Consider the following 18,900-nt stretch of genomic DNA (forward strand, 5'->3'; position numbering starts at 1 on the left):
GAAACCCAATATGTTAATGGTATGGGGTGGATGAAGCCAACCTTAAGAAGTTTTTCAACTTCAAATTTAATAGCATCTACCTTCCTTAGGTGTACCAAATGAAGGCGTTGTCGAACAGGTTTTGCATCCAGGTAAGTTGGGATCTCATGTACCACAATGCTTGTATCAATACCAAGCATTTCTTCTTAGTTCCAGGCAAATACATCACAAAATTATTTAAATAGAGTCGTATAGGTTGTAATTTCATCGGGAGAACAATAGGCCCCTATGTGGATGTTTTCAACTATACCTCGTTTCACAGAGATATCAATAGGCATGGTTGCTGAAATTTTACCCATATTCCCCTCAAATAACACAACATGGATTAAAATGGGAGTCTGAAGGGTAGCAATCATTGCAAGGGAAACCAAGGTATCTAGATAGGTAGGGAATGCTCCAAGGCTAGGAAGAAAAGAGGAACAGTGATGGATATCATTCCAAGGGGTTTCTTCAAGAGACAAGACTTCATCATTGCTTTCATCAGTAGGGAAAGTCTCATTCAAAGGATCTTCACAATTCAAATAAACAAGCCAAGGAGTCCATGAATACTAGTCTAGGACGTAAAGGCTAAAAGGACAAATTGGTAAGCTTTTTTGATGGGGCTGAGCAGCATGGTGTCACCAATATTAGCAATTTGATTAGGGCTAGGGATGATCCAAGGGTCATTACTAGACTAAATCATAATAACCGAGCAACATTGTTGGGTGGAGGAACGGAAAAAGTTCCCATTAAGGAAAAGTCTTTGAAAAGACCCACTCTGATATTTTCATAAGGAATGATGGTTTTCCCAACATAAGTTACATTACTAGTTGAAAAGTCAGAGGAAAATAAGGCCAATTGGTCTACTGTGACAATATTCCCTTGGTGGGGAAAGCAAAGTACACTGAAAAGAGTAGAAACCACACAAATTATCATGTGAGTCTAGCTATGGCCAAGTAGAAGGTTATAATTGATATTTATGTCAACAACCTCTACTTCAATATTAATTTTTTTTCCTTCTAACTGAATGGGTAAAGAGTTGAGTATACCATATGATCGAAAACCTCTACCATCAAAAGCTTCCAAAGTATTCGAGGACTGGTTGAGAGGAGGGGAGCCAAGGGATTTCCAACATGATATGGACATAATGCATGTAGAGGCTCCTTCATCAACAACAATTTGGTGAATACTTTTTGCCATAACGACAACTTATATGAGAAAATAAAGTTGAGGTGGTAGGCCAGCGACATGATTTTCAAGATCAAAATTGATCAAGCTGGAATCCATGGGATCAATTCCTCCAATGGCGGATAGCAGAGCCTTCCATTGTGATGGACACGTTGAAGTACTTCCAAGGCTGACCTCACCGAGGGTACTTGAGCTAAATCCTCTACAATATTGTAGTGTTGGGCAGCTCACGCATTTGGATTATAAGACAATTTCTGAAAAACACCTTTAGGGGGTGGTCGAATTATGGAGTTAGTGATAGGTTTCTCGATATGGAGAGGATCGGAATTGGGTGTAGTGGAAGAAGAAGGTATGTTAGTGGCATCTTTCTCCACGATGTTTCTTTCAGGAGTTGGATAATATTTTGATCTGGTGGCTATGAAAATAGGTTCGAAGCCACTCATGAACACTTGAGAGCTTCTAGAGGTCTAAGCATGGGGTTGGTCTACCATTTGCATCTGTTGAGATGGGAAAGGTTCCTTCAGCACAACTGGCATCCCTAAGGTGCCTTTTAGAAGATGACTTAGCACAATTGGCATCCCTAAGGTGCCTTTTAGAATATGACTTACTTCAGCACATCGGGGGAAATTCTTAGTGTAATGATCCTCATCACAAATAAGGCAAGGTTATTTAGGTTTTCGCTTTGATGAATCGTCAGCTGACAGTTTTGGGGATTCTTGTTTGGGGTATCCTACTTAGCTTTTCCTTTACCCTTTTTATTTCCCTTCGAGGATTTATCTGTTGAGGTAGACTGGACAACATTTACTCTGAATTTTTATCAAGATTCTTTGAGTTGTCTACAATATTGGAGGTTGCAGCAGCCGGAGTAGATTTAGGTTTTGTACAAGAAACCATGGTACTACTAGGCCACTGAGCCATAGATCCAATGACACCATCAATAGGTGGTGAATATGTGATTCTGGAGGATGCAATATTATAGGTTTGATCCCTAGAAGAGTCACCATTTTGTTGTGTAGGCAATCCTTTCTGTGGACAGAAACGATCCCTCTAGTCTTATGGGAGGATCTAGCAACAAATGAAGACAAATATATGTAAATTTTCCTAGTTTATACTAGAAAATACAAAGGAGGATAGATGACCTACCTCACTCTGATGCTAACATTTGTTGGTGTCATCCTTGATTCTTTTGTTTCCAAGCTCAATCTCCTCATCACCTTTTTGGATGAATACCTACAATGTCGATCATGTGGGGACAATAAACACATACATAGAAAAATTCATTCCAATATAAACCATGTAACATATCGAGTATTACACTAAGTGAGCAATAATTGACACATTTATGGAAAGAAAACACATAATGTATTATTAATAAATGGTAAAGGGAGTATTACAACCACTTAAGCATTGAAGTTGGAAGCCTCATTTAGGTGAGTTTCCAAGTCCTGGCCTTAACCTTCAAGCACTCATTTCTCCTTATCAAAATGGGTATAAATTGGGCATAGTTCAGCAGTAGGATGGAAACCACCCTTAGTGGAAGGTGGGAAATTCATTTATAGGGAGGGAGAGGGAGTTGAGGATCCATGAAAATAGAGAGGAGTTCCAAATATGAAGGGAGAGATCCATGGAAAAAGGATCTAGGGCCAAGAATGGGAGGTCTCATTCCAATCCTCATCTACCTATAACCATCTTGTCATTCTCGAGACTTCTAGTAAGAAAAGATTCTCCTCCATTTTGGGAAAAACTGCCTGAAGAGGACAAGCGCAAATTTCCCCGATAAAAGTCATTCTGGCAGTGCTAGGAGAGTATGATGCAACAAGTGATTAGCATGGGTCACTAGTTATGAAAAACACGTTGGTCTTGAAAAACAAGGTTTTTAACAAGCTCTTCAAAATTCTTTCAAGGCAAGTCTTCTTCTTTTGCTTTAGGGATGCTTCTGAACATGTTTCATGTTGAATACACTAACAACTTTTTTCATTTTGCAACATTTGCGACAATAACGATAATAAGTTTTACACTTTAGGATACAAGACAAGGATTGTGACAAAATAATGTATAACAATATTAGAGAAGGTACATGTTAGATAGGGATGATACAGAGAAGAGTGAAAAACTCCTAGATACACTTGAGAGGAGGGCTAGTACTCATGTATTTTATTCTGGTTATGCTTCCAAGAGACATCATCACCATCACCGCTAACATCATTATAGGAGGAGTGAGAGGGGGTGCTTGCTATAGGAGTTCAAGAAAGTTGTGCCTCCTACCTTTTAACCAAGTTAGAATATGAAAAATCATGCATGCTTGGGATAAGGAAATTCTTCAAACTTTATGAAAGCCAAGATAGCTACCTTCAGTCTCAAGAGGAAAAGAGGATACCTGGTGGGAAGATGTTAAGCATGTCAGAGGAATCAAGGAAGAGGATCTAATTTGGGAAGAGTTGGAAAGACTATTCTGGAATAAGTACCTATCTGAGAAATACTATAATGGAAATAACAAGGAATTTAATGAGCTCAAGATGGGCACCATGACAGATCAAGAGTATACAACCAGATTTTTAGAGAAATTGGGATATGTTCCCTATCTCAAGGATCAGAAAGAAAATATCCAAAGGTTCATTGGTGAACTTCCATTATCATTCAATGACCGGATTGAATTTGATGAGCCTCAGTAATTAGAGGAAGCCATCAAGAAGTTGAAGCATTGTTATGAACATTCAAAGTGCAAGGTTGAGTTCAAGAGTGATTGGAAGGATAATGAGAAGACTAAAGGAAAATGGATTGAGAAGTGAGGAAGATCTCAGGATGTATGTGATAAGGAAAATGTGGCACCTCATAAGAAGTTCAATGCAACTGAGAAAGGACATGGGTCTTAGCCCGGAGAGAAACGAAATAAAGGAAATGGTGGAAAACCATTGAAGTGTTAGACCTGTGGTGGATGCCATCACAGGAGGGATTGTCCATCGTATTAGGGTGCTAGACCTCATATCTACAGTGCTCAGGATGTGTTGATAGTTGGGGATGTAGGTCAGATAATTCCTCAGATTTATGCAATAGTTTATAAAAAACAGGTAGATTATCAGGCATCAATTATTGAGATGGAAGGTGGAACCAGAGGGAGAGTTCTAGGAAGAGCCTCAATGCATCCTGCAGTGGAATAATCTCATGCTATGGAACCAAGAAATAGAGAAATTTAGCGTGCATAGAATCACCTTGGGGCCAAGGAAGCTACATGGAATATGGTTGGTCAAATGTAGACATAGTAGTTGGTTTCTAATTATAGCTCAATTCATTAAGGGAATTGAAATACCTTGAAAGATAATATGTGCACATGTTCAGTTGGAGGGAAACATGCTCGATATAGTAGGGTAAGGAAACCTCTATATTTTTATATTTATTAATGTAATAACACTTGTGTGTTTATGGTAGTATGATGCAATGAATTTCATGGAAAAAGAGACTAACATGCATCTTGAAGAAGGCTCAGGTCAAGCTTTCAACCATTGCAAGCATTGGGAACTCATAGGGGTTGACTCATGGTGTCTGTTGAAATTCATGTGATTTCTATGTTTTATGATTTGTTTGTGCTTGATTTGTGGTTTTGACTATGACTGGTGCATGGCTATGCCACTTTGTTTGTGGTGTTATATTTGTGTCTAGTTCTCTGTGTTTTATTTATACTTCCTTATTGTTCTTTTATGTTTTGAGGGTCTTGGGAATTAGTTGGGAAAAATAAGAAGCTAATGGAGCTCAGGAAGAGATAAGTGGTACCCAACAGGTAATGTAAGACCCAAATTAAGCCAATGTATGAATTAAGGGAAACTAATGGAAAGAATATGACAGCTAGTTGGGCTAATTGGGTCCACTGGGCTAAATGGACAGTGATGGGATAGTTGTATGTGTGGCATTCACTGACATGGTCATCAGGGATCATTCTTGTGGAAGAATGATTTCTTTATGCAAGTGAATGACATGGAAAGGTTCTTAGTTTTATAAGGAATCAAGTGGGAAGAGTATCGCTAGAAGATCTATGATTTTAGTATCATGTAGATATGATTTTGATATTATGTGTTTATAACTATGCTTATGTTTATGCTATGAAAAAGGAAGTGAAGAGGATTGGTTCTTAGGGTCCCTAGAGGTTATGGGTTGGGATAAGATCTTTTGAGCCTGGTAATAGCTTGGGTTCCATGGAGGCTTTGGGTTGAGATACTAGTTCCTGGAGCCTTAGATAACTTTGGAAGAGACCAATCTTAAGTTAATATCTATAGTAGTCATTTATGAGGATTTTTGCATGTATGCTTTAATTTTAGCAGTGTAATTTGTAGCATGCTGAGAAAAGCATGGCTAATTACAAATACTATAGATCCTAGATTTGGATTTTATATGCACGTAGTAAGTTGTGGGGAAGACAATAGAGGCATGAATGATTAGTAGAGATGGTGTGGTCTCTGGATGTGCAGTACTACTATTGTGTACATGTTGTACATGTTTTTTTGTGTATGTGTTATAATGTGCCATGTGTATTGTGTATGTGTTACGTTGTATCATGTTTATATGTGAAAGCATTGTGGTACACCATGTGTAGGTGTATGTGTTGTATAATGTGTTGGGACAGGAAGGTATGGGACTGCCTAGATGCCCTTGCTATTGATATTAAGGGTAGAGGTAATATAGTCTCTAGATACCCTTGTTGTTAATATTGAGGGAGGAGGCAGTGTAGTCTTCAGATTCCTTCGTTTCTTTGAAAGAGAAGAGAAGAGAAGGAATTGGGTGCTTTCCAGGTTTAGCAACTGATCCAACGTGTGTATGTGGTCAAAGAGAAGAGAAGCCAATGGGTGATTTCCAAGTTTGGGAAACCAATATAGTGTGTGTACAGAATGGACAGAAAAAAAAGGCAAAAGCAAAAAATAATTTGAAAGATAAGTATCAATATTTTATTCAGATTTTAATTTCAAAATTATGAACATCGTCAAAGATTTTGATTTGCGATGGTTGAGTTTTGAGCTAACCAAATGTGATATGTTTATACATGATATTTGATCAAGGAGCTTGTTGTTGCAAGAAGTAAACAGAGATGCATATGTCACCTCATTGATGAGTTACTAACGAGTTATGATTTGAAATTATTACAATTAATTTTGATTCCAATGTAAATTGTGTGCTTGGTATAGGAAAGCATTGAAATTCCCAGTTTGGGTGGTTGGAACTAGCTACAATAGTGTTAGCAGCAACAAAAAGGAATTGGAACATGAAATAGTATGTTGGTAAAACACTTCAAGAGCAACGCCAATGTGGGACATCAGTACCCAATAGTGTCCATTGATTTCCATAAGCATGTTATGACCAGTATGATGGTTTTGAGGCAGGGGTATGGCATAGTTTTGGGACTTTCCAATGTGAGGAAACCTTTCCAAGGGATGGATTACCAGAGGGACTCGGAAGCAAAGAAGGGGATGTTGAACTTGGAAGGTGAGTGACAGCATAGAAGGAGGTGACTAGATTTCCTGAGGGACTATGAAGTAGAGAAGAGAAGGTCAGGGAATAATGTTTTTTGGTTAAAATCATTATTGATTGGAATCAAAAGCACATTGGGGGTGTTCCCGAGAAACATTAGCTTGTAACTATTCACTGAGATAAAATGTAGCACAAGGATTGTAGCATTGGATATTGAGGCAGACTTTGATTTTAGTAGTGGATTTTGGACTTCCTAGGAAGGAGGTGAATCTCTAGTACTACTTTTGAGGGTGGAGGTGTAAGCCTCTGGATTCCATTATCATTGATGCAACCATCATATCCTTTTATTTGCTGGTTAGAGCCAATGTGAATCTGTATATATGTGTATATTATTGTAAATATTGTATCAAGTTGTTTTTATAATTATCCATAAATAATATGTTTATTTTCTTGTTGAAGAAAATGTACATAAATATCTGTGTTTTTCATTGTAAATATTGCATTAAGTTGGGTTTATAAATCTCCACAAGGTATGTTTGTCACATTTCTGTAGTTTGTCATTGTAAATACTATATCGAGCTGGGTTTATAAAGCTCCATAATCAGTATGTGTTTTTGGTCATAAGTGTCATAGAACACTGAGGACGGTGTCCCCCCAAGGGGTAGGAGTTTGTAGTAGCCCTAGGTTATATTTCCATGTAAAAAGGAAAAAATCAACCAAGGTCATGAGACACGTACTCCACGCTGAATATAGGGGAAAAACATCACATTAAGGGTCACTTGTGGTTAATTAATGGCTACTAAAATTGACATTGACATTGGCAATGTTGGGTTGTGTTATATTTTTTCCACGACTAGCCCTAGTAGCAAGCAAGGAAGCAATTTGGTTGTAGATATTGTGTTCAAGTATGCGGTTAGTACAACGAGCTATAAGGATAGAATGTGACAACCAAAGTGCACTTTTCTTGGCAAAGAACCCTTCTTATCATTCAAAGACAAAGAACATTGATGTTCAGCATCAATTTGTGAGGGATATGGTAGAAGACAAAAAGGTTTTTTTGGTAAAGGTGGACACTTTGAATAATACTGCAGATGCATTGACAAAACCTATGAGCTCTGAGAATTTTTCTTGGTGTAGAGAAATAATGGGCATTACAGGGGTGGATTAATGACTAAGCTCTCTTGTGGAAAGAAAAAAACAAGTGGGATAATGTTGGGTTATGTTATATTATTTCCACGACTAGCCCCCATAGCAAAATTGGAGGGTGAGAGAGGGGACATAGCCTTCCCTTTGTTGCACTAGGCACAGCGTGGGGCGGGGGGGGGGGTTCACAGGGGGGGTGGCAACCCCCCTGGTCGGGGGGTTTGAGGGGGGCGGTAGCCCCCCTCTACGCGGTCTGTGGTAACACCCTAGGGAAAAAAATTGGACTCTATATTAGGTGGGTGGACCTACCTATGATTTTAAGCATCGATTTTGCACATGGTTTTTGGCATGATGGTTTTTGGTCCATGGTATTTTGTAGATCTGGTCAAGGGGACTATGGTTATGTTCTAATCCAGGGTTAATGGATTTGGGTTTATGGATGCTTTGACATGTATATATATGTATTGTAACATTGAAAGGAACATAATGAAAAATCAATCTAGTAGTCCAGGTTTGGGATCCAAGGGAAAATGTCTGTGTATATATGTTTTATGTGTTATGCTCTCGTTATTGTTTCTTTTCTGTTTTTAGAATTCATATGCAAGTAATCTATGTACAGGGTTAAAACCTATAGGCAAAGGTAAAAAGCAATAAATGACAATTTAATAAATTAAATAAAGTAAAATAGGAGAAAAGGAAGATGAAGAGACAAGAATATGCATGAAAGGTAAATTAAAGATAAAATAAATGAAAATGAAAGAAAAGAGGAAAGGAAAGGAAGAGACACCAGACATCAATGATAAAAAGGAACATGAGAAATAATTGATAACTTTTGATGAGCTTTTGAACAGTTTTCAGCCTTGACAACTTTTGGTTTCTAAGGAAGAAATCAAAATCCAAGAGAGAGAACAAGAAAAGGAGAGAGAAAGCAAGGAGAGAAAAGGAACATAAGAGGAAGTTTGGACAACATCGAGTAAGGACAGAGAATAAATATGGATTTGTAGGTAAAAGTATGAATGTGTGATTTACCATGTGGGAATTTGATGCATGGTCTATTCATTGGTTTATTGTTTATTGTTTATTTTTATTATCATTGGCATGACATTTGCGTGGATTGATAGTGGTTTACAACCTTCCCTTACCATTTCTTGGATAACCATGATGTAGTGAGTTCCATGTTTGGGTTAGGCTTCAAGTTGCCAGTAGATTTCTAATCCTAGTTGAGATGGTCTTAGGAAAATTCCCAAGGGTTGAGGGCGGAGATGGTTTTCTCTTATAACTCTTGACAGGTGGGTGGAGACAGGAAAATTCCTCTGGGTATGGTTAAGAAAGTCTGAGGCATCCAATCTTGTTTGGACTTGGTGATTTTTGGGCTGGTTTAGGTGAAATCACTATGGTTGAGGGTTGAGGTGGTTTAGCCTCTGGAAGCCTTGGTTGGTTATGTTTTGGTTTATCCCATGTGATCCCACATTCATGCTTAGAATATGGCATGGGGGTGATTGGTTGAAAGAAATATTTGGCTCAACCCAATCTATTGTCACGTGGTATGTGGAAGTCCATGACTTGGTTGTCTTTAAAGAGATGTTATTTTGTGTCATTTATTATTGAGATCAATCAGCACATGTATTGGTTATTGCGTTGATTTTATGACTAGTTTGTTATGGATTAATTCTGGTTAAATATTGGTTACATGAATGATCAATTCTTAAGGTATGATGTGCCCCTGTTATGGATCTTATTCACGGTTTGATAATGTATTAAATGATTATATGAATACATGAGCTAACAAGTGTTGTTGCAACTAGCTTGAGAGGGAAGTAAGCCTTCTTGATGATTCTTTGATGAACTTAATGGGTCATTATATAGATATGCATTCATGACCTACATGTACCTTATCTAAAAGGTGTTTCTCTAAATGATTATTGTGTATTGGACAAGTTTGAGGAGGAACTGAGACAAGAATAGTGAATGAAGACTTCTACAGATGATTAAGGTAACTCTAGAAAGTTCTAGGCATGTTTGGGTAGTTGGTATGTAGCTAGCCCTAAAAATATGGAACAGGTCTTCTGGCCACAGTATCTTAACTCATAAATTTCATTTGTATCCGCATGGAGGAAGGCTTATGTGTGTGGATGGATCCTTTTAGCCACATGCACAACTTGTAATGTGTGTGATTGGGTTGTGAAGTGAGTCAAGAAGATAGTTTCAGTCCAGGAAAAGTTGATCAATAGATGTTGCTTGACATTTGGGTGATATAGTGTTCCTAGAGGTTGCAGTAAGTTTCACGATGGTGAACCCCACTTCCATAACTAGAACTTAGATATTGGGTCATGTATAGTAACTCTCAGCTCATGTTTACCCTAGTGAGCTTGTAAAAGCAGGTAAATGTGGGGTGGGGTGTTACAACTTGCATTTCTTTAGCCATGGCCTTCTTATAGAATTTATGTTAATTTAAATCAAATACCTCCCTCATAGTTCTAGGATTATCATGAGTAGAAAACAGAGGAAAACTAAAATTAAAATAGGGTGGACTATAACTTTATGTTTTCTTTGTTTCTTGAAACAAGTTTCTTAATATCGAGGACATAGTTCATCATATTATATCGAGTTGGATTCTCTGTCATTTAAATCAGACTACATCCTTTATAAATATTCCTCTCTTAGCTATTCCTCCCTCCTAGAAGCACCTTTTGATCTATAAACTGCCATGTATATACAAATGGAATAGTTTATCATAAAAAATTTGACAAAATTACTAAAATATTTAATGTGAATGTTAGTTCCTTTTAGTTCTTAGATTATTTATTTATTGATTTTAATGATTAAACATAAATGAACTAAAACAAGATAAATATAGAATATGAAGAAACATAAACATACCATCCAAAATAGACACAATTTTTTCCTTGGGAAACCCTTACGAGAGAAAACCCAACTAGAAAGTGAGGTTACTTTACCCTCCTTTCTTTGGTATGGAAATATGTAAGTATAAGAGAAGAAGTACTCACTATGGAGTTCCCTAAGACCGATGACTTGTAAGGTTGCCATAAACATTTAGCATCATTTGTTCTACTCTCTATCTTCTCACTCATAGTTTCTCTGCTTAACTATGGAACAAATACAATAACATAGAATGAAACCCTACTCCTCGTAGTGGCCTTATGTTTAACATAGCTTGATAGCCAACTAAGGGTAAGGTTTGACTCCCTTAACCCTCAACTAGAGTTACATTTTGAACCTTCTATAGTCCTCTTCAAAGTCCACACGTGACTAGCCCCATATGCATGAGTAACAAGGGTTGATGTGGCATCCACTTGTACCATAGTGGTCAATACAATAGGTCAACTTGCGAGAGGCATAACTTTTGCATGTGAATTTCATTTGATGCAATTGTTGCACCACTCAAAAGGTCTCTGAGTATAGATCAACTTCCTAGGTTCCTACACTAAAGCACAAAATTTTATCCCCAAATTGTTATGTTTGATGCCTCCAAATGGCTTCAAAATATTTCAAACCCCAATTCTCCAAATTGGGGTCTGTCATGAAAAAATGATCCTATAATCCAATTCCCCCAATGTTTCCACTCTGGAAGCATTGAGATAGAGGGAAAATAATATAATGATCCAATTTGGATACATGTCTTCTATTTAAAGATTACATCACAATTATAATTAATCATTGTTTTTTGTGGGTCCTATTAGTGTCTGTCAGTCCTGCCAGTCACCAGTGATCAAATGTGCTCTTTCAAAGCTTTTGTTAGGGTCCTAGGTCAATTATTTTTTATGGTTTCAGTGGGTCTCCAAATTAAAAAAATTTGATCACTGGTTGGTGTGTTTAGGTCAGTGCTACTCCCTTTAGCATTCATGGTTATAATTATTCATCATGGTCATGTTATTTTTCAAGTGTTACAGGTCATGGATCAATCAAATAATCATATAGGTCTTGGTCTAGGTCATCACTTTTAATTGTCCTCACTATTTCAGTTTTAAGATAAAAATGCCCTGTTTATAGTCTTAACTCCACAAATAAGGGAGTTAGCATATTAGGAGGAATATGTAATAAAGGTAAAGTTTGTACTTCAGTTCATAAAGATATTGCTGCAAAACACCTCACTTCTGGTTTCAAAATGAAGGATGATGTCATGTCATGACATATGCCAAAAAAGGTGTTTTTGAGTTTTAAAGGATCTTTCAAGCATTTTTTTCACTCATCTCATTTGTATAGAGCTCCAATTGGTCATTGAAATCTTTCCAAGAAACATAAATATTGATTTATACTCTCAGAGGGCATTTTTCATCCTCTCTCTACATTTTCTGGCCTCGTGCTATGTTTTGTGTCTTCCATGCTGCGTTTTCAACCTCACGCTGCATTTTCTCCAGCTTGCTACGTTTTCAATGTGTGAAGTAAAGGAACAGCTCCAAACATTGTCTCCTATAGGTGAAGCTCTCCTCAGCTCAATTACAAGTAATTTTAAGCAAAACACCACCTCCAATCATCAGTTTTTTCAGCCTTTTAGTGGGGAACCCTCTCCTAGGGTTTCATGCTACATTTTCTTGGTTTGGCACTATTGTTTACTTTTCATATAGAAAAACTTAGCTCCCTACACATTTTAGCCTTACCCACAATCAAACACACTTCCTCTGGCTTGCCTTATCCCTCCTCCCTCATTCCTCTAAGTCCTAAAGTTTACCCTAGTCTGTACGTTATGTTTTTGGCAGAAATTAGGGTTAGGACTATGTTTTAATTCCTACCACTCATCCCTTCACTCCCTATCTAGTTTTTCACTTCCCTAAGCTTTTCAACACACCTCCCTACCTCCCAAAATTTTCCTACTAAGACATCTCCTCCCTTACCCCTCTATCCCCTCACCTCAAGACACTAACCCTAATCCCCTAATTTCCCAAGTAAAGCTCTGTTTTTTCCCTTTCATCCATTTAGGGTTTCTTGTACAAATTCAAATCATGAAAAGTGAAAAGAAGGCATATAATAAATGAGGTCAGGTGACTAGATTTGAGCCAACTCACACCCATGAGTTCAGTGCTTCACCATTCATCAAAAGGTCATGTGAAGAAGTGGGTTGCCTAGGATTTTGTGAGCAAATTCAACAAGTGGGATATCATGCCAAGTTGACAAGCCTCTTTGCCACAAACTTGAAAAGAGGAAAATCCATAATATTAGGGATAGAATTCATCATATCAACAAATTTGATTGACATAGTTTTTAGGGTTTTGAGGTCATTTTCCACACACAGGGACATTCTTACTTCAAAATTCATTTCAGAAGTAAGGAAGATGAATTTGACAAAAGTGAAAGAGGTTTTTGTCAATAATAGACCAAGGAACAAAAAAATCCTTCATTTTTTACACAGGTATCATATATTGGGAGATATGAAACTTTCTTAGAGACATATTTCAGAAAATCAAAATTTTCCAAGTTAATTTCTTGTTTTAGTCATGATTTTGTGGCACGGATTTCGAGCAAATGAAAATGAATTTCCAAAAACCGAGATTTTTTTCTTCAAAAAATCCTTATCTACAAAAACTTCTCCCATTTTTGCAAAAAAAATCATGGTTAGAGAGATATTTCTCCATCTTTGAGGCCTATTTTTGTAGAAAACCCATAAATTTTACACAATTTTTTGTCCAAAAAGGTAGCATGCCCCATGCTACATTTTTGTTGGGGGCCTCCATTTGAAAAAAGGTTTATATTTCTGGATTCCTTTGACCTCCACATCAAAATTATCCAACTAGAGTTCCACTTTAGCATATTTTGGTAGGTTAAAAATTCAAAAAAGTAGCGAAAAAACACCTTTATGCCCTGCTTTTTAACAGTGCACTACGTTTTTGGAGTAGCTATGAGAGAATTGAAATTTAAAGGTTTTGGAGCAATATTTTTCAGTGCTTGAGGATTCTATGGTGTAGTAGACATGCATAGATTTCTCCATCATTTTACAGATCCTGATTTGGAGCACGGGAACCCCTCCAAAAGCCTCTTGCAAGATGCACGCTACATTTTCTACAAGCACGCTACGTTTTCTACAGATTCGCTACGTTTTTGCTTGGAAATCACTTTTTTCCATTTTTCTCAGTCAGTTTCGAGTTTCCTTGATGTAATTACTCATGTTTGATGTGATAAAGATGTATTGAGATGTAATTATGTTTGTTAGGGTAAGAAATGAGTAGATTCATGCTTGTAATAGTGTTTATGGTCAAATGAATCAGTTTAAGGCCAATTTGGGAATTTGTTTTAACCTCCCTAGTCATTAGGATTGGTTGGAGGAATTTGTGTAAACTTATTCTATACTGAGGAATTCAACCCTTAAGAGAGGGGAAGATGGTTTTGTGGTCTATATGTATCTACTTTTTAGTCAGATTCAGGGCTGGACATCATTGAGTGGAACTCTTGGAGCTTGTATTCAATTATCTTTTTACTAAAATTCAAAGGACAATTGCAGCTATTATTCAAGAATTCTTGTGTTGTGAGTTTGTGATAATGTTTTCTCTTTGTTATAGTTTTATATGAATGATAATTTCATGTTATTTCCATATCTATGATTTTAGTGATTTTCCTAAGAGGTTTTAAACAGAATTCTTAAGTTTAAGCTTTGTTTTGTTAGGAATTTCATGTTTATGTTACCTATCTTATGATAAATGAATTCATGATTGCCATGCTCATTTTGAATCTTTACTTTTGCACCCTACACTACATCGACAAAATCCCAAAGTATGACAAAGGGATACCTACCCTGCTCCTCTATATCTCTTGCAGCTGAAACCTTTGATCTTTTGACCCAGTTCCTTGATTTTCACTCCTGATCGAGAAAAATCCTAAATTTCAAAACCCTAGAGCTAAACATATCTAGCCTAATATCTTTTTTCCACTCCAACTATATTAGTTTTGAGCTCATAGAGATATCCCTCTCTGGTTTAGCAGGGCTTGCTGTAGAACCCTAAGTGGTTTGAGGTTACCTCCGTCAATCTCCTTTCTCAACCTTGGGATATTGTGTAGTATAACATTTTAGTGTCATTATCAGGGAATGCAAGATCATATTTTCCCTGGGAAAGAATGACAAGGATTAGATATGATTGTTGATGGTGGACGATGATTAGACACGGGAAGGCTGAAATCATTCACGTGGCAACTCTAAATTAGTTTCAAGTTTAATTCAAAGACTCCACTGGAGGATGAACCTTACCAAAAAAAACATGAAAGAACAATATTAGAAGATTAGTTATTCAAGTTGGAATTTCATCCAAGACTTCATGTTCTTTATCATAAATTATTTCTTCTCTTTTCCTGAGAATGTCAAGAATGTTTTCCAGAATATACAATATTTGAGAAAATATCTCGTACTCACATTTGATTCCTTTCCATTGAAGATTGTGAATACAAATTTTGATCTTGGTCAAGACCCTTCTTCTAAATCTTATGATGACCATCTTTAACTTAATAAGCCTCAAGAGATCAAGACTAATCCTACAGATTTTGTACATACTCCTACAACTTGTGAAATTCCAGATAGATACAAGCCACTCATCTTACCTCCTATACTCCATGATTTCCCTGAAAATTATTACAAATATCTTCTCAGGTTTGATGGAGAATATGGTAACATCACTGCTAAAAAACACATTCAGAATTTTGAATATTTTCTTAAACTTTTTGAGGTTGAAGAAGATGATGTAAATATTAGGAGTTTTGCTTTATCTTTGCAAGGCGAAGCCAAGAAATGGTTCAAGAACTTACCGACTACAAGAATTTTCGATTTCCATCAGTTTGTGAAAGTATTTCTTGATAAATGGGTGATCAAGAGTAATCATTTTCTGATTTTAGAAGAATATAATCATTTGAAAAGACAACCAAGAGAAATAGTGAAACACTTTTAAGTTATGCTCAATCAATTATACCATTCAATCACTACTAATATCAAACCGCCACCCGGTTTAGCTCTCTTACACTACCCAGATTCCTTTGATTCAGAAATGCCATTTCAATTGAGAGGAAGCGACCCTACAACACTCGAAGAAATGCAGGACAGTGCAATAGCTGTGGAAGCTAATCTGCTGGTCAAAAGGTCAAAATTGAAGGCAGAAGAGAGGGAGAACATAAATAAGGAACACCTGACATCTTCAGAAGTGAATCTTGACATTTTGGTGAGTAAAATGGAAGAAATGATACAAAACATCACCATGATAGATGAAATTGCTTTTCAAAAACACCATGTCCCACTTATTGCAGAAGAAGAAGAGGTTGTTGACCCTAACCATTTTGCTGCTAATCCCAGTTACTAAAGATCATAAAATTATTGTTTCATGTATTGATTTATGGATAGTCATGAAGATGTATTTGTATATCAACCCATGAAGAATCAATCTTATAATATAATTTGTATGCTTGATGTCATTTCTTATATTGATGAGTTACCCAAGTATGATCAGGACGATGATGATTATGTTGTTGAAATAGAGGTTGACTCTTCAAGGCAATCAACGACATGTTTTTGGGAGAAAGAAGTTCAATTACAGCAACTCAAATATAACACTCAGCCTATGCATATCAATCATGACAGCAATGAATAGAATCCATAAATTTTCAAAGTAAGTGAAAGGTCTTTGCCTTTACGTTTTACTTCATTTCAATTACTAAGAGAAAACTTTCATAAGATTAGAAATCAGTAATCTTTCAGTTTTGATATTGAGCACGAAGAAGACAATAAAATTCTATATCAAGACTCCTTACCCTAGTATCTCTCCTCATTTGAAAAAATAAGAGAAAACTATAAGCAAACAGATAAGTGAGTTATGAACAGCATAAATGGGCAACCTTCTCATGAATTGGTTGAGGAGATCACTTGTGATATGGAAGCTTCTTTCACTTGAGAACTCCAGCCACTGGGTTACATTGAGTTTCAAATCGCAGATGAAATTTTAGAATCTGAAACATATTCTGAATTAATACAGGATAATTTTGTACCATTTAGTTTCGATTTGTTTCAGTTTCTGAAGAAAAAACTTGATAATATCTTTGAAGCAAAGAATGACAAGCTTATATAAAATCATGTAGTCTCATTGGAACCAATGTATGACAAGTTGTAGTAGTCCTCTCAAGTTCTCCATGATCCAATAGCTGATGTTTTGGATGATATATGTGATCAAAGTCCTTCTCCATTAGCTAACTATGACCTTAAAAATAGAGATGATAAAAACTTGATCAGGCAGCAGCTGGCTTTATTGTCTTGTTCAGCAGGAATCTCCTTACAAAGCTCATACAAAAACTTGCAGTCATATCAGGAGAGTAATGAAGAAGAGTCTTGTCTGGAGCTTGATCATCAAGAAAAATTAGTCATTCACAAGTTTCAAGATCCTTTTGCTAATTTTCTTCAGTCCTCAAGGGAGATGAGTTTTCTTGTATTTATGGATCATGTACACACGTTCAATGGACACTTGGAGTGGCCTATCTTTTATTTTTTCTACGTACTCAAAGAAATTGTGAGAAGGATTCAAGTAAGTAGCCATTTGCTAGATTAGTTACATTGGAGGGATCATTTCACATGATTGGATATATATATATATATATATATATATATATATATATATATATATATATATATATATATATATATATATATATATCTTTAGTAGGTGGGTGGTTATCATCAAGATTTGAAGCCTGAGATGAAGGCCTTAAGATATCGATGGATTGCTACCATAAGTAAGTTTAGTCAGTAGTCAATTTTAGAGTTAAGTCATTTCAGTTTGTTGGTCAGTTTTCAGTTTTGAGTTTGCTATTTTTGTTTTTGACTCCATGCCCAATGGATCCGGATACTTGTTCTACGGTGTTCTTAACACCTCCTAAATGGCTTCCATCCCCACTTGAGACAATGTTAGTGTCTGTCAGTCTTGCGAGTCACTAGTGATCAAATGTGATCTTTCAAAGTTTTTGTTAGGGTCCTAGGTCAAGTTTCCTTTATGATTTCAATAGGTCTTCAAATAAAAAACTTTGATCATTGGTTGGTGTGTTTAGTTCAATGGTACTCCCTTCAGAATTCATGGTTATCATTATTCATCATTGCCATGTCATTTTCCAAGTGTTACAGGTTATGGATCAGTGAAATAATCATATAGGTCTTGGTCTTGGTCTTCATTTGTAATTGTCATCATTATGTCAGTTTTAAGCTAAAAAATCCATGTTTATGGTCTTACGTCCACAGATAAGGGAGTTAGCATCTTAGGAGGTATATGTAATAAAGGTAAAGGTACTACTTCATTTCATAAATGTATTGCTGCAAAAAACCTTACTTTTTGTTTCCAAATGAAGGATGATTTCATGTCATAACATATGCCAAAAAAAGTGTTTTTGAGTTTTAAAGGATCTTTCAAGCATTTATTTCACTCATCGCATTTGTATAGAGCTCCAATTTGTCATTGAAAGCCTTCCAAGAAACCTCAGCATCGATTTCTACTCTCAAAGGGCATTTTGCATCCTCTCACTATGTCTTCCTACCTCACATTGCGTTTTGTTTCTTCCATGCTGTGTTTTCAGCCTCATGCTGCGTTTTGTGTCTTCCACGCTGCGTTTTCAGCCTCACACTGTGTTTTCTCCAGCTTGCTATAATTTTAGTGTGTGAATTAAAGGAACAAATACAAATTTTCTCTTCTGCAGGTGAAGCTCTCCTCATCTCAATTACAAGTAAGTTTAAGCAAAACACCACCTCCAATCATCAGTTTTTTCAGCCTTTTAGTGGGGAACCCTCTTCTAGGGTTTCACGCTATGTTTTCTTGGTTTGGAACTATTGTTTACTTTGCACACATAAAAACCTAGTTCCCTACACATTTTACCCTTCCCCACACTCAAACACACTTCCTCTGGCTTTCCTTATGCCTCCTCCCTAATTTCCCTAAGTCCTAAAGCTAACACTAGTTTGTACGCTACATTTTTGGCAGAAATTAGGGTTAGGATTGTGTTTTAATTCCTTCCACTCATCCCTTTCATCCCTCTCTTATTTTTCACTTCCATAAGCTTCCCAAAACACCTCCCTACCTCCCAAATTTTTCCTACTAATATATCTCCTCCCTAACCACTCTATCCCCTCACCTC

Source organism: Pinus tabuliformis, chromosome X (assembly GCF_031772625.1).
Source record: "Pinus tabuliformis cultivar Carrire ecotype Pingquan chromosome X, CPIR1, whole genome shotgun sequence".
Classification (NCBI taxonomy): Eukaryota; Viridiplantae; Streptophyta; class Pinopsida; order Pinales; family Pinaceae; genus Pinus; species Pinus tabuliformis.